The following is a 6,979-nucleotide window of genomic DNA, read 5'->3' as shown; positions in this document are numbered from 1 at the left end:
GAGCTAGTTTTCTGTCGTGCTCTAAAAAGAAGAAGCAGATACCAGGATCACCTCCTGTTCTGCCTCTTTTCTTAAGTGACTCTTTTGTATTGGTTCTGATTTGTTCTGTTTGTTGACTTTTCATGGTTGCTTTGGTTGATTCATTGCATGTTTGGACAGTTCTTCACTTTGCTTTTGGATGCTGTGCAACTGGAAGGATGAGCAGCGCCTCCATGGCTGCAGCCCCAGGCACCTGCCTCCCTTTGGATGGGCTCTGAAATGAAATTGTGTTGTGCAGAAGCACAACTAAATGAAGCATTCTATTCTATTCTATTCTATTCTATTCTATTCTATTCTATTCTATTCTATTCTATTCTATTCTATTATGTTTTGCTCTTACTTTGTTTAATTTACTTTTGAACAGTTATGTTGCATAACCAAGAAAACAAGGTATTGCTTTTACAACTGGGAGCTTCTGATTTGTATCTCAACAACTTAACTAACACATGACCTCTGACCCCAAATCTTCAAACCGTCTCTTCCATCCATCATGATGGACCAGTCAGTCTTTCTAACCAAACAGCCAGACAGAGATTTAAAGGGGAAGCGGATTAGCAGTTCTTGATAAACAGGAGTAAGCAGGACATTGTCATAAAATATCATGTCTGCTGCTCAGATATTAAGCTATTAGCATGTTGTGACAATGATGAAACTCTCATACAGCAGCAGCCTTGGTTGTAACACTGACTGCTACTGGAGATCCTTCCTGCCCACAGCATCACCATCCACAATGACTGAAGATAACTGGATGATATGAATTACAACAACATTTTATTATGAAATTATTTTTGACTTGAATTGAATTGAGTTGCTCGGACAAAGTGTGCCTTCTACCACAGAAGGGTAGAAGATACTCCTTGTATAATACTGCACAGACAAACCGCACCTCAAGAGACTGAGGGGCAAAATTATGGTCATAGTTCTTAGAATAAAAAGTCACTGTTATTCATCGGTAAGCAGGGTTTGTATAAAATATGTTTGGGTCCACATTTGGTTCACATTTATCCCATCCATTCTGAATGAAATTCAAATTAAAAAATACTTTATTGATCCCAAAGGGGAATTACATGTTGTAACTCATATGATGATGAAGGCAGACGTTCAGTGCTGAAGGAGTGGCCCAAGAATTTGGCATAATTAGTGTAACAACCATTACTAAATAGTTATTTTAAAACTTTACAAAAACTCCAGTTTGTCCCAGAAATGTGTTTGTGTTTTGGGAAATACCCTCTCATGTAAGTGTTTAGCTACAGATCCCAGCTATCCAAAGTTCTGTGAATTCTGTTCTTTGTAATCCCTTTAGGTGCTGAGGAGCTGCAAGTAAGCAGAGGAAGAGGAGGCCATGTTCCCGCCACAGATCACAGCCACAGTGAGCTCTGCGTGTATTTGAGGACAGGAGTCTCCCCTCTGGCCCGTCCAGTCTGCTCGCTGTCCAGAACCAAAAGCACCAAACAGCTGACACCACAGACAGCCATGGCCTTCACTCTGTCGGAAATCATGGCGGCAAGGCGGCAGCAGTCCCAGGCCCAGTCACACACTCAGAGAGGCAGCAGGGCGGCTGTGGAGGTTGATGAGTACAGCACCAACCCCACACAGGCCTTCACCTTCTACAACATCAACCAGGGCCGCTTCCAGCCACCGCATGTCCACATGTGAGTAAACTGGAGAAGAAAGGCTGCGGCCATGTTGGCCACCAAGACAAGATATCACTGCAATGAGTTTCCAAATATTCCACAGTTAGCTGTTAGTGGTATTATGATGAAGTGGAAGTGATTGGTAACAACATCAACTGTGCCATGCAGTGTTAGGCCTCAGAACATGACAGAGCAGTCAGAGGATAACAAGTTTCTGTAGCTACAGTCCTCCAAGTTTCTTGTAGTCTTCACATAGATAAAAACCAGCAGAGAGCTTCATGGAATGGATTTCCACTGCTGAGTCATTTCCAAGCGTTACATCACCGAGTGCTCTCTGTCCATCACTGGACTCTGGAGCTGTGGATGCATGTCATGTAGAGAAGTCAGGGTTTGGACTTTAGCAGCAAAAAGGTGCTGGGCTGAGTGAGTGAGTATGGTTTGTATAGGGTTACTGCAGGAGGCAGACCATTTATTACAGTAAAAATAACTTTTAATGTTTCTGCTTATAAAGACATTTTGGATAACTCCTACACCTTTGTGTTGTAGGGATGCACTAGTTACAGTTCAGCAGACCCATCCAGCAGCCAACTCGTCCTCTCTTGACGGTGCTAAGGCCCTCCTCCTGACTCTGATTGGTTGTTTCTGACTGGGTTTCTGTAGAAGGCGGTAGAACCAGAGAGAGGAGACGGAGTAGCTTGTGTCTTTCTGGACATGGACATGGTGGTTTAAACAAATATCTAAAAGACATATTTTTTTTATAAAAGTTACTGCAGGCTAAGAAATTATCTAATATAGTTAATAGAGTCAGAAGCAACCCTTGGAGCATCTGCCAGTGTCTGTGTAATGAAACTAATTACAGACAGAATAAAAAAAATATATTTGATGTGAGAAAGTAATTCTGGCAGTTGAGGCCTGTGATCATTAGCATGTGAGAGAAATGCAAATGTTAAAGTGAACTTTAGCATTTTATTACTGCGCTTAGTTTACTTTACTTGTCATGACTGTCTGAGATTCATGTAGGATATCTGCTTTTCACCAACATCCTGCTTCTTACATTCTAGAAGTTGGATGGTGGGTGGTGGTGAAGGGGGCTTAGGGTGGTGGGACGGCAGTGTGGAGGAGAAAGGGCTGTGTGGAACCGTACCTGGAGGAAACTTCCTAAAGTGGGCCATGGTTATTCACCAACTCCCTGGTTCTCCGGAGACCACATGAATGCACAAGCTCACTGAAAATCCCACAGGACTCTACACTTTTCTATATCTGTACTTTATTCTTTTTCTATTTTTGTACATTTGCTTCAGTGTGTCTCTGTACTGTGCTTTTATTGTGGCCTCTCGTTCCCACCTCTTCTCAAGTCTCCTGCTTCCTTTGCTTCCTCATTCTGTGGGGATGTTTTTTTTCTCTCTTTTGGTTGGATACTAATTTAAACTTCTTTTCCTGTCAGCCTGCTACTGCAGAACTTTTGCAAACACCGTTATTTGCCTGCACACTTTACACATGCAGTGACACTTTTATCATGGCCCTCAAACTCAACCTTGACTTTGCTCATCTCTTCTTTCTCAGGGTGGACCCGATGCCCCACGACACTCCCAAACCTCCAGGTTACACACGCTTCGTGTGTATTTCAGACACTCATTCACGCACAGACGCCATCCAGATGCCGTACGGAGACGTGTTCATTCATGCCGGAGACTTCACCGAGCTTGGGCTGCCCTCTGAGGTCAAAAAGTTCAATGACTGGCTAGGTAAGTAAAGACTTGGCTCTAGCATTACTGTGGCTCAGGTGTGAATTTCACCACTAGGATTATCATGGGTAGTTTTAGTACAGGTCACATGCAGCACCTTTTAAAACTTTGGAAGTAAAAAAAAAAATCAGTTTATTTCAATGCATTTTCTCAGCATGATGTAGTTTCTTGTGTATTTTGTAAGTTCAGCTCTTATCTGATTTTATTTATTCTGTTATAAGCTCAAGGACATCTGAGTACGCTCAGAGAATTTTTAGATTCAGGGCAGAATTTCTGATTTCTTATTTTCTAAACATTTAAACAGAAAAGAAACCCTTTGTTGCATCCAAACCTCTCAGATGTTCACTGACTGAACTGAAATGGCTTCAGTTAACAGTGAAAACTAACAAAAAGGTTTACAAAATGCTCAGTTTATGGAGTGTATCATTATTGGCTGAAATGTGATCCTTCAGGTCAGATTTTAGCCCGTGTCGTTCATGGACACGAATGTCAGATGAACATTCGTTAATGAAACTCATCCTTTTAAGGATGAGTTTGATTAAGGCAGATTTCATTTGATTTTGCTTAGTTGGAATTAATTTCACTTCAATGGATTTACAGTTGAATCTGTGTTGCATTGTTTTACAAAATGTAAGCATATTTCAATACGTAATTAAATCCAGCTGACCAGTTTAGCAAACGTGTAGCAAGAGAAGAGTGTGCCGAGGGTCCCAAGCAGTCAGGTGACAGTTCAAACAGGATCAACAGTTTTTAGCTCTGGCCAATATTTCAATGGTGGACCAAGAAAGACAATTAAAGATGTCATGTGCAATAATATAGAAAATGTGTAAAGAGCAGGAGGATCCCAGTTTTATGAATGCCTTAACATTTCTAATAGGAGTTTGTTGTCTCTAAATATTTTGTGAATTTTTTTTTTGTATTTTTGAGAGAATGCATCAGAGCTTTGATTTTAATTCCATTTCAACCTTCTGCTCTGTTGTCCTCCACCTAGAAGCATCTCATCTCCATTGAGTTAACAGCTTCTGGAAGTTTATCAGATGTCAGAAATGAAGAGTCTTTGTACAAAACCGAGTTACAAACTGGAAAATGAAACGGCAGCAGTTTGATCATAATTATTGCTGCCTCAAAAACTTTTCCAGGTCTGTTATTTGAGAGTCTGTGAGCCTTTGTGTGTTCATCTCGCTCTCTGAGGAAGGAGGGGGGCGTCGTCCTGTCCTTCCCCTGTTTACCCACTCATGTATATAAGAGCTGCAGGGAGTGCGAGTTGCTTGGTGAGTTGCTGTGCTCCAGCAGCGGGCCAGCCAATGGGAGAGATGGGGATAAGAAGGTAAAGTGAGCCAAAAGCACCTGCTGCCACCTCTGAAGTTCCACTCATCTCTCTCTCCTTTCCTATTATTTCTTCCTCCCCTGCAACTCCGCCATCTTCCTCCTCCCATATAAATATTTATGATGCGACTCTGTTCGCTGCCTTTTCACTGATGAATGTGACTCCTGCTGCTTCCTGTGCAGAACAGATTCAGAGTGTGATCAGCTGTGGTCTGACCCTTAACCCCGCTCACAAATGATTCTGCTCCTAAACTTTTTTTTTACCTTCTCCTTACTTTCATTGGCTTTTCTCTTTTCCTCCCATTGTCTCTCCTTTTCATTCTCCTGTCTCTACCTCCTTCATTTTTAATTTTCTGTAGATTTTCTATTTTCCCATTCCTCTTTCTCCCTCACATTTTCCAGGTAGCTTCCTCCCAGTCCAGTCCTTCCCCATTCTACTCCCTCTCACTTGGTGCAATTCTTCTCTTGGCTTTTATTTTTAGCAGGAAGTCAGCCGGCACTGAGGGTAGGGAGCGGGGGGACTGGCATCCACTCAAAGCTTTTGTCAGGGGATGGCAGCATTGCAGGAGAGGCAGGCAGAGAGAGGAATGAGAGAAGAGGTAGGAGTTGAAATTCATACAGGGACAGTGATTGGACATGGAGGAGATGATGGGACTGTGGAGGTAAAGTAAGTCGGTCTTTTTTTGTATGTGGAGGAGCTCAGAGTTTTAAAACCTGGAGGTTGATTCCATGATCCCCCAACCCCCATCTTTGTCACTGTCAGAAAACCATGCAGTTACTGCTGTCAGTCACTGAGAAAAGGACACCATCTGTGTGTGCATTTAGCATTTCTCACTTGGAGGCCCATTTTTCTGTCAAATGCTACGTTGTGAGGACCAACTTCACCTTATGGGGCCCAAAATCCGTTAAAAAGAGGTGCCGTTTGTTTATGGGTCAGGGGTTAAGGAAATGTGCATTGGCACAGTTCTTGAGAAGTTAGAAAGATATCCTGTATGTGATTTTATAGCATTTTAGGCTTCTGGCTGTTGAGAAACAATTGCTTCCTGGAGGCATGGACTTGTGTTGAAGTTTTACATTTTACCTAATCTCTAACGTTTGTCCGTGACGCATGTAATGCACCATGTGATGAAAAACGAGCTTAACATGAAACTTACCTTTTTTTTAAATAGATCTTTGAGATACAGAATACATAACAGTATAAACACAGCATACATTGTGGTATAATGTCCCCCAGGGAGTTACAAACATCACCATTACATAAATACATTAAAGAGAACATAAAGAGCATGTTTTAATAGCTTTGGGGAACTTACCTTGTTATGATAAGCTCCAGACAAGACGCCATACTGCTGTCTCCCCGGCAAACACGTGACATCACAGATACGTTGCGATTGTGGGAGCAACTCTATTAAACACCATCTCTTCAGGGAAACTGACTGTCATAATGGGTCTAATGTTTTTTGCCCACATGCAGAAACACACAGAGAGATTGAAGTAAAAGATGTTTATTGCAAAATCAAACAAAGAAACACGGCTAGGGGGGTCAGCGGGTCAGAGTCCGGGTGCGTCTGCACACAAGGGAAGAGAGAGGTTAATGGTTTCACACGGGATGAGAAGGGAGTCAACGAATGGTCGTGAGCTCTGTTCTTACTTGAAAAGCAAGTGGAGGATGATGGGGGAAGGAAGGTGGTTCCAGATGTGGGGGAAAGCTGTTGGCTGGCTGGAGATTAACCCGACGTTGGAGGGTGGGCAGGTCAGATTTGTCACCACGGAGGAGCAGCGAGGCGTCACAAACGGTTTCTTCAGGACTGGTGGACTTGAGGAAACCGACTCCAAAGGCCTCAAAGGATTCCTGAGGAAGAGCCACAAGAAACAGGGTGAGAGCCTGAACAAACTCGGATCAAAAAAACAAGATGTCTCTAGATTAAACACACTGAGGAGCTAGAGTACCAAAACTGGCAAACACTCTGGCAAGGAAGTGTTGGCTGTTTGCTGCTTATATACTCCTCTGGATAATTCCCCTCAGGTGTGGATAGTTGAGCCTGCAGGCACGCCCTCTCCAGCAGAGTGATCCCAATGGCTCCCTCTGGTGGACTGCCGAAGAACTGAAAAGGAAGCCAAACTAATCCCCACATCCTGGAACCCAACATTACCCCCCCTCCCCCCCCTCAACGACCGCCACCTGGCTGTCCAGAAGAGCCAGGGGACTGGGAAGAACAAAAATCAGAAATAAGG

The sequence above is a fragment of the Poecilia mexicana genome, unplaced genomic scaffold, assembly GCF_051168715.1.
Source record: "Poecilia mexicana isolate PSO_F unplaced genomic scaffold, ASM5116871v1 scaffold_23, whole genome shotgun sequence".
NCBI classification, from domain to species: Eukaryota; Metazoa; Chordata; class Actinopteri; order Cyprinodontiformes; family Poeciliidae; genus Poecilia; species Poecilia mexicana.
Note: the sequence above shows the minus strand (reverse complement) of the source record.